This window comes from Eubalaena glacialis, chromosome 6 (assembly GCF_028564815.1).
Source record: "Eubalaena glacialis isolate mEubGla1 chromosome 6, mEubGla1.1.hap2.+ XY, whole genome shotgun sequence".
In the NCBI taxonomy this organism is placed as follows: domain Eukaryota; kingdom Metazoa; phylum Chordata; class Mammalia; order Artiodactyla; family Balaenidae; genus Eubalaena; species Eubalaena glacialis.
Window position 1 is genome coordinate 88,067,742 of NC_083721.1, and position 10,437 is coordinate 88,078,178.

The window sequence follows — 10,437 nt, forward strand, 5'->3', positions numbered from 1 at the left end:
GTCCAAAAATGAGAAAATGAAATAGAGGTTCATCTATTTCAGCATTGATTAAATAGAACAAAAAGTTAAAAATTATGTTATTGGAGATACTGTTCAAATAGTTTCCCAGACAGATGATTGTTTCATATTCTCTTGCCAAAATATGGATGCTGCAAGTGTTTCTTTGAATGGTAGCACGGCAGCAAATATTATTAAGGTAGTGTTTTTTAAATGAGAAGCTAATAATCATATTAATAATAAATTGGAAAATACTCTTCCCACTCTATCTGACATTGTCCTTGCCCCCTTTTTTATTGGGATATCTTGCACAAATACATTACCTAGAGTTCCAGGTGCAGGTAAACAGATGTCTCCAAAATAACATGAAAAAAAAAAAAAGAAAGCCTTACCATTATTTGATGGCTGTTGGGACAAAAATGCAATAATATGCTATATTTTTAATGGATCAGCTTGGGTCAGCTTGGATATTGGCATGGAGACTATTGTTTTTCTGACCAAAGGAGTCCAATAAAGTGAAACCTAATATACTTGAGCAAACCCTTGACAATCCTGTGCACAAAAATTTAAAAATAAAATGCCATTACACAATACTGGCACCTATGCACATAAAGAAAAACGACAAAAACAACTTTGTGCGACCTAAGGCATTCTGAGATTTTTAAAAAGCTTCATTCTAGGAAGCGGCCGAGAGGCGAGGGGACGTAGTGTCGCCGGGTCTCCAGGAGCCGCCGGACGGACCACCTGCCCAGTCTGCCCCGCCTGCCCCGCCATGGCTGAGAGTGACTGGGACACGCGACGGTGCTGCGCAAAAAGGGCCCCACGGCCGCCCAGGCCAAGTCCAAGCAGGCCATCTTAGCAGCTCAGAGACGAGGAGAGGATGTGGAGACTTCCAAGAAATGGGCCGCCGGCCAGAACAAACAGCATTTGATCACCAAGAACACAGCCAAGCTGGACCGGGAGACTGAGGAGCTGCACCACGACCGGGTGACCCTGGAGGTGGGCAAGGTGATCCAGCAGGGCCGGCAGAGCAAAGGGCTGACACAGAAAGACCAGGCGACGAAAATCAACGAAAAGCCACAGGTCATCGCGGACTATGAGAGTGGCCGGGCCATTCCTAACAACCAGGTTCTGGGCAAGATCGAGAGAGCCATCGCCCTCAAGCTCTGGGGGAAAGCCACTGGGAAGCCGATCGCGAAGGGGCAGAGGGCGAAATGAACACAAAGCCTCGAAATCAGTGCGTTCCGGCTGATCTTGTCTGCCTGGTTCCCCTTGACCAACAGCGCCAGCGTGGGTCTCTTCACGTGGCCACGCGGAACACAGGGCGGTAGCCCTGCCCGGGAACCCCCTCTACCAGTACCTGCTGTCAAACTAACAAACAGAACCTGGCAAAGTGTTTGCTTCTCCTGATTATTTTCCTCCCTGTCCCCGTCCCTCACGTGGGGTGCAGAACGCTGCCTTCCTCTCCCCCCGGGGTCTGCCCCGTCATGGGTGTGGCTCCAGGGAGCTCGGAGGGGGACCACCTCGCACAGGGTGGGCAGCCACCGTCTGGGAGAGGAGCTGCGTCTTCAGCCCGGCTCGTAGAGAAGCTAATAAACACTTGTTACCCTTACAAATAAATAAATAAATAACTAGCTTCATTCTCACTTTAGCAAATCATCATACTTTGTTTACTCCTTAGAAAAAAGCTAGAACAGAAAAATGATTCAAATAAAAATGTTATATCAGAAACTAGAGGAATAAGAGCAAGATCTATAGCACATATTTCAAAGTAAGGAGATTACAAAAATCTAAAACAATGCATAATTCATGACAAATCTTGGCATATTTGAAATGTCTTTGAATATTAATTGGGTACCCACATAGAAGAAGTTTCTATAAATTCTTTCCTATGATGAACCTATGGAGAACTTTCTATATTTATATAATAATTCAGAAGTGCTGAAAAAACTGAATTGAAAAGTTGGGAGTACCTCAAAAGAATGATTTTTGAATCATAAGTACATTTTTTAGATTTTGGAAAAGTGGGAAGGGTTGTATGTTAATGATGATTACAAACTGTTGATATGAGGCTTAAAATTGCCTTAACAACAAATGTCATCATTTATCGTTTAATGATATCCACAACATAGATGCACCAGTCATATTGCCACACAAAATCCGTGGACCAAAAGTAATCTCTCTTAGAAGGCTATTCCAGTCTTCAAATCTCTATGTGGTCACTAAATGTTTTGAGATGGAGTTGCCCCATAGCCCATTGGTACATTTATTTTAAACTCTACGGGCAAGCAGTAGTTAACTATGCAAGTCATGCAATGACTAGACTGTAGCAAGAAAGTTGCCTACAGCAAATAGAATATTTCTTTCTGGAAATATGACTTGTGTAATGATCAACCATATATCTTTTGGGAATCATATTATTGAACTATTAACATCTAAGTAGTATATGTTGAAAAATAGTTTAGATGGAAGTAATTGCTTGTCAGAAAACAGAAGATTTAGACAGTTGGGTGAGCTTAAGATTATATTATCCAAGACAGAATAATTGCTAATAATACTTAATAGATATTGCTGATTTTCCTTTACGATAATAAAGAAACCTATATTGTGACAATTAATTATTCCAGGCATTCATATAAGTCAAGGTAAATCAAATTCTCTTCTAACAAAATTTCTAAGTATGAAGACAGAGATCAAACAGTGATCCCCTTCATCATCGCAAACATGTGCCACATTGTTCAGGATCCTGGCTGTATCCGTTTCCTAGGGCTGACATAGCAAAATACTAAACTAGGTGGCTTAAAACAGCAGAAGTGCATTGTCTCACAGGCTAGAAGTCTGAAATCAAGGTGTCAGCAGGGCCATGGTCTCTCTGAAGGCTCTAGGGGAGGATCCTTGTTCGACTCTTCTAGTTTCTTGTGGTTGCTGGCATTCACTGGCTTGTTAATGCACCACTCCAATCTCTCCATCTGTCTTCACATGGTCTTCTCCACTCTGTTTCTGAATCCAAATTTCCCTCTTCTTATAAGGGCATCAGTCATTAGATTAGGGCCCAACTTAATTTGGTATAACCTTATCTTAACTTGATTATATCTATAAAGATCTTATTTCCAAATAAGGTCACATTTTGAGGTCCCAGTGTTATCTTTTTGGGCAACACAATTCAACCTATAACACTGGCCTAGTGTTAAGTAGTCCAGAAATAGTCATTCACTTATTCATTTACAAATGTTTATTTGTATTCGTTGAGTGTCTATTACGTCAGGCACTGTTATGAACAAAATAGACCACATCCTTACCCTTAAAGAGCTTATGGTCTGCATTCAAACCAAATCCTATAGCTGTATATACTTTATATTTTAAAATTATATGTAGTTTATAATTTAGCAAAATCTTTTAATCTACATTTCTGTGATCAGTCTTCATAATATCCTGCCATATATGCTGTTAGTAGCTACTTTTTTTTTTTTTTTTTTGTCATGGGGAAACTGAGGCTTAGAGAGGTTAGTACTTGTTCAAAGCTGCCTATCTAGTAAAAGCAACCAGAGTTGGAACCAGAACTGAGGTAAAAACACAACAGCATATAAAATGGTGGATTACATCCACCTGCCATTTATAATTAATAACAAGGAGCATTACTGCATATTAGGGTGTTTTACAATTCATCATATAGAAATATGATTAAAAAGTAAAGAACACTAGCTCATAAAGCAAAATTTGTTTATTTTGACAAATTTATTTTATTTCTAATTATTCATGATACTACAGCAAACATTCTGTGGTATATTTTCTAAAAAACAGTGTAACACCTTAGGAGTGGTAAGAGGCTGTCGTAGGTTTTCACTGAGGAATAAAGCGAAGCTAGATTTTGATGTGAATTCATAGAATCATAGTTACATCAGAATTTCAGTGTTAATATGTTGAAAGGAATCTTAAAGCTCATGTCATTCAATCCCACATCCCCTCCACAACCGGTATCTAAAAAGAAAATTATGGCAATGCAGAATGTACAAACATGAGCATGGTGTAGTTATTCCCCTATAGTTAATCTAAGTAATGGATGATGTTTTGTATCTTCTAAACTTTAATGAGTAACAAAAGTATGTCAACTCTTAATGAACCATCACCATATCTGATGAGGTCATAGTGCTGGCAGGGGGTGGGGAGATGGTGAGACAGTGGATGAGCCCAGATTATATTCCACAATTGTGTGTGTGTATGTGTGTGCGTTTTCAATCTTTCAGACTTGTTTCTGACACACTCACTTATGAGGAACGCTTTAGCAGACACACAGTTCTTAGCCCCCTATGACAAAGCTGCTGCAGTGCTGAAACCACCATTAAGAAACAGAGAAGAAAGCATTCAGGACTGAAACCAAGGTGATAGAGACATGGGCTCAAAATCAGCCAAATAAGGCAAATGACAAGTGGAAGCATATACTACTCACTTTACAAGCCTCTGCATTATATAGCAAAAATAATGTCATTTTAGTTTGTCAATAAGAGGGGTGAGGGAGGAGAATGAATATGCAGGAGAAGGAACTAGAAAGAAAATTCTGGGAAGATAAGCTGCTGCTCATAGGCAAACAGGGCACATTCTGATTAATTTAAAAAAAGAGAATTACATGTTTCAATGACAATGAGTCTTTGGGTCATCTGCATGCACAAGTGGGGACATTTCTTCTTATTCTCCCAATACTAAACGATTGCTTTATGAGCAAATTAGCTACTTTGGGACTATGCATCCATATCTTGCAGTATGGATCTTTTTCATTCTCCTGAAAACAACCAGAGCGGTGTTTTCTTATGAATAACTCATCATCTACTGTGGTCTCTGAGGTCATTTTTGTCATGTATGCAGGGAGCCTATCATTCCCCACACTGTAGTTGTGTCTCATTAGCTGGACGCTCTCATTTCTTACTCATGCTAAAGGCTTTAAGAAAGATTTCATGCCCCCTTTCCTCAAATCTGAAAATCCGTTAGCATGACTTTTCTGTTGTGTTTTCCTGTCCATAATCCATTTCCCCTTCTGATAACTGCCTTAAGCACGTCTCTTAAACTTTTTGCTCATTTCTCATTTTCAGGGGAAGACACTTTTGAGGTGGGAAAATGAGGCAAATGCAACTGAATGCAGCCCTCAGATCCACTGGAACCAGCGAGTCTTCACAGGGGGACATGGCTGAAGTCAGGCCAAAGAGTGCTGGCTCTGAGACTTCTGTTAGAACTTGGGGAAATATAAAGCTTTCTTTCTATTCAGGTTCCTAACCCAATAGGATATTAGCTTGGGACTGCCAGTGCCATTTTCATGCCTGAAAATAAGCCCAGCTATAGAAAAGTAGAGGCAAGAAATGAAGAGTTAAATATTTCTGAAGTTAGTGTTTAAGCACCTGGATTCAGCTATGCCTGAAAAAGACATCTCCTCTGGAATTTTCAGTTACTTTGGATAATTATTTCCCTTTATTCTTAAGCCAAATTAAGTCCGGTTTTCTATCACTTTCAGTTAAAAGATTTCTGAGTACTCAAGCACTTAGGACCCAACACAATTAGCCTCAAGTTCCGTAACTCTTTACTCCAAAACAGTATACTATCTTCCATTTCCTTTCCTCTGCCCCGAGTGCTACCATGCTCTCCCTGTCAGAATCATATTGAGCTGGAAAAGAAGAGGTATTATTTATGAAAGATAATTTATTATAAAGATATTTCATGCTTATCCTAAAAATATCAATCAGAATAATAGTGTATGAACCAAAAAGTACAAGACATCTGTTCATCTCCCTCCCCACCTCACGCCACTTCAAAACTTACCCTGTGAGTACATCCAGATGTTTTAAGTTCAAATACAAACGTGTTTGTGTGTGGTGTTGGGCAAGGGATATAAATTTAAAAGCACATAAACAGCTATTAAAAGAGGAGATACATCCACATTTACTAGTGTCCTCAAAATATAAAATTTTAAACATACACACATTTCATATAAATAGTATGGTCCTGCTTTAATTAAGAATCACCACAATGCAGCCTCTTCTATAAACCCGTCTCACCCCTCAGTGAGAATTTGAGCCATTATTTTCTCTTCTCCTGCAATTCTTTACTTCTTTGTTAAATTCTGCTTTACATTACAGATAGCTAGCAACACATATTTGACTCCTCTCCAGATGACAAGAACTTTGAAGGCAAGGAACGAGTTTGATTCATCTTTGTATTCCCAGGATTTAGTTCAGTGCTTAATTTATGTTTTTAAGTGAATTAATGTGTGTGAATGATAAGTGATAAGAGATCTCATTGATAAGTATTCTCTAAAGTTGAATTAAAAATTGGCTATGCAGACATTCTCCTGTAATTTAATTTAAGCTCATTCTCTCTGAGTTCCAAGTGTATTAGCAGAGACCAGACAATTGATGAGCAAGCCTTTAGTTCCAATTCTTTGGGGAGAGCAAACACTCATCTGAAGTTCATCCTGTCCTTAATCACTATAGAATGATGACGGGGAGGAACAAAATAACCAACTAAGATGCAATTACGATTATCTCCTGGAATTCCCAATACAGACTTCAGTTAGTTAACTAGATCTTTTAGCCTGGACTCTGTGGCTTTCTAACCTTGATCCTCTGCCCTAGCTAATAAAGAACTCTTGGCTTGTTCTGTGATTGAATCTCTATCCAGTAATTTATACCTCATTTTTTCCCCTTCATTCTCTCTTAAGTCCTCTAAGGTTTAGAACTGGAATCTAAGTTTCAGAATGATGGATGGGGATGTTTTAGGGGCCATAGATTTTTACCTGCTTGCTCCGATCTCCTAATATTGCTGGTTCCTGGATTCCCATCACCCTGGCTTCATCAGTTTTTGTTTAATCTTCTCAATACTTTGCCCTACTGCACTACCAACTATTCTTGTTTGTCTCCCACCTTGTAAGGGACGCAATATAGCATAATGGGTAAGCAGTCAATGTTAGAATTAAGCCTACATCCAAATCCCAGTTCTGCCACATAATGGCTGTGTGATCTTAGGTGAGTTACTTAACTTCTCTGAACCCACATATGTTGTAAAATGGGATTTATAATTAAGCACCTTCTATGTACCTTATAGATAATATTGGGGGTATTTTTAGTGCCCCCTTCCATCCACATTTATTTGTTCCTTGTGTCAGTTATTTGCTTTTTAGCTCTCTTTTAAGTTCCATCTCTTCCTTTTTGTATTCTTCCAAATATCATAGTTAGCAAGACGTCTACAAACTTTCTGGACTCTTGCCAACCTTCTTTTGGTTACCTTGTGCAAAAGGAGGCTCTGCTGGCTCTGCAAATGGCTGGGAAGTTGGAAGGAAGAGAGAAGCTGTTGTTTTTCTGCTTCTGGTGGTACATCCAGCTGCAGTAGCTGTCAACTCTGGGATGCAGGAGAATCTATGGCAGTTTTAGTAATATTCAGCAGGACTGCAGATGTTGCTTGGTCCAACAATCAGCAGCAATGGCCATGCCTCCAGAATATCTGTTTTCATTTACCAAAAGTTAAGAACATGACTTTGATGCACATATAGACTGAACATTGTCTAATATTTTATTCAATTTAGTAACTAATAAGCAAACCAGCGAGATGGAAAGGCTGGTGCAAAGAAGATAATTTGAAAATGGAGAGTTATACAGTCAATCACACAAAAGAATGATTAAAATGAATTTGCTAATAGATACAAAACACCTACAAGGCAATCAACTATAACCCTCAGTGTTATCTTTGCAACTGAACAGAAATTATTTGCATTTCTACCAGACACACATCTATAAATTAACATGTAACATGTATCTTCACTAAGTCTGGACAAAGGACATTCTCCTAAATATCCTAGGGTGAATCTGTTAAACACTGTCCTCATAAGGTAGTGGAAAAAATATATGCTGCCCGATTTTTTGCCTCATTTCTAATTTTTGGATAAAGCTTTTGCAAGTGACAAAAGGACACATTCCACCCCCACCACCAATCCATCTATAACCAGATTGTTAAACCCAGGAAATTCTTCAAATAGGTAGTCTGACTCCATTACTGTTTAAATGAGATGTGGAATGTTAGTGCATATCTAGTATGTGGTCAATAATAGGTGAGAGTAATAATAGTTGCCACTATTTTTTGAAATTATACATGAATAATCAATTAAATAGATATAATTTAGAGCTATTTCTTTCATCTCTGCCCCAGTTTTAGGACCTGGTTCCTCTTACGCTGTCCAGTTCATTCTAATTAGTTATGCGATGTCCTGGAACATCACATGGATGAGTACAGAAGTAACTGGTGACTCTTCATAAGTAATTAGATTGACAAGGAAAGAATCACTTTCTCATTCATTTGTCATTTTGCTGAGTCTTTAGGAAATGCGACTGTAAAATCAGTACCAGATGGTAGAGCTGTGGCTAAGATTGTACTGTGCATTTGCCCAGAGACAGTTGCCTTCCCAATTGGCCAGCAAGGTGCCGCCATGCTGCTCCAGCTTCTCACCACAGTTGTGTGGCACTGAATCTAGTTCCATAATTTCTAGCAAAGAGCGGATACAGACAGGATAGCATCTGGAACACATTCTTGTTTGCCTAATAAGGAAGGATGATTAACCCTGGATTGGAAAGATTAAAAAAAACGTTTGAAAATTCTTGACCCATGGTTCTATATTTAATTCAGGAGGACTGGCTCAATGTGGACATGAAGAAATGTATTAAATGGTAAGAAACCACTCAACTCTCTGCACTGAATTACAGACTGTTGGCCATTCTTCTCTAACAATTTATTTCAGGGCATTAAAGTCATCAGCACTTTCTTTTAGTCTGACTCTAATAGATTTTTAGACCCTTTGTCTCTTATCAGTCCAACCCCCATAGCTGAGTAAACTTAATCACCACGTAGGGCTCAATGTATTTGTGTGTACAACCTTCTCTCCTGAATTTGACCAGCCCCATTCCTAATCAGGCATATAGTTCAGCAAACCCAAGATTTCCAGTTGGAGAGCTCATTACCAGATTTGCCTTGATGCTGGTTTTACACTGATGCATGATATGGTTTCCAGCATACAAAGCAATACCAGCAACTAAACCTCAACTTTGATTGCCTGCTCAATTCCCAACTTCAATAAGGGTGAGAGAATCCTGCCTTGTTTCTTAGAATTAGAGATTTCTCCCTGCACCCAGTCTTGTTGCTAGTTCCTTTTCTGTACAGACTTCCTAGAATTCAACTATTTCCCTAGATTTGGAACAATGTCAGCTGCTAGACAACTGTGATCATTCCTCACCTGGCCTATTCCTCCATGCTTGTTATTTTGACCAACTCTGAAGAATCTCTGTAGTGAGTCCCTGGTTCTTACCCCTCTTTTGTTCTCTTGCATGAGCTCCATTTAGACACTGATGATTTCCATAGGGAAAAGAAGAGTAATACTGAATATTTGTACACGGTTTATGGTGCGTAGAATCCTTAAACATGGGTTGCCTAAGTAACAGGCGTAGAATCCTTAAACATGGGTTGCCTAAGTAACATAAATGAATGATTCAATCTAGATAAGGAGTTGAGGATCAAAATACTGTGCAGTTCTAGAGACCATCATTAACTTGGAATCCATGTGGATGGCATCTCCTTGAATCATGCAGAGTGGTGGTCCTGATGGGGTCATATGCCACACACAACTGTTACCAATTCTTTTTAAAGAAACTTAGGAATTTCTTTTTTTTAATTGTACAAATTTTTTTAATGTTGGCAATTTATTCAAAATGTTTACAATACTATGCTGGCTAAAGTAAATATGTCAGTCAGCAGGATTTGGCCCATAGGCCACCAGTATGAGTCAGACACTGAAGTCTCTAAAGCTGAAGACTGTGGGAGGGGAAGCAAGTTGTGTTCTTCAAACTGTCCCCTTTGTCATGTTGAAAAATTGGAAACATATTCTAATATTGTCTGATATTCTCACCTAAGAGTTTTCTATCTTATTGCATTCTCACAGTCACTGACATTTTTTTCAGAGTAAAATCTTCTTAGTTTTTAATTATTCAACATTTTAACCTTTTAAAATTGCTCTATTAGCAGTTTATGCAGTATCTTATCAACCATCACTATAGGTTAGCTACTGTACTTTGACAAAAACTCATCATATATGGGTGTATTGTATGTAGCAGGACCATCACTGAATTCTGACTGGCTGAATTTGTTTCTACTTCTCTGCAAAGTCTGATAGTCTTGTACATTTATAAGAGTACAGGTTACACTAACCACTCTTGCAGAGAAGTAATAATGTATAGTTTTATTAATGCATATTACGTAACATGGAAATTCAAAACTTTGGACCTAATAGTGTTTCTTAAGGTCTATTAGAAGACCTGTAGTTTAACAATGTCTTTACACTTGGAGCCCTAGGGTAGTTCTCAATTTTCCCTCCAAAGTACCCCTAAATGCCATGAATCTGGGGGTTTGGCCCATAAC

The 10,437-nt window shown here is 38.8% G+C and overlaps 1 pseudogene; it reads left to right on the forward strand.

Annotated features, from left to right (window-relative positions):
• The first annotated feature begins 769 nt into the window (after positions 1-769).
• LOC133093502 (endothelial differentiation-related factor 1-like) lies at positions 770-1,215 on the forward strand (annotated as a pseudogene).
• The last annotated feature ends 9,222 nt before the right edge of the window (positions 1,216-10,437 follow it).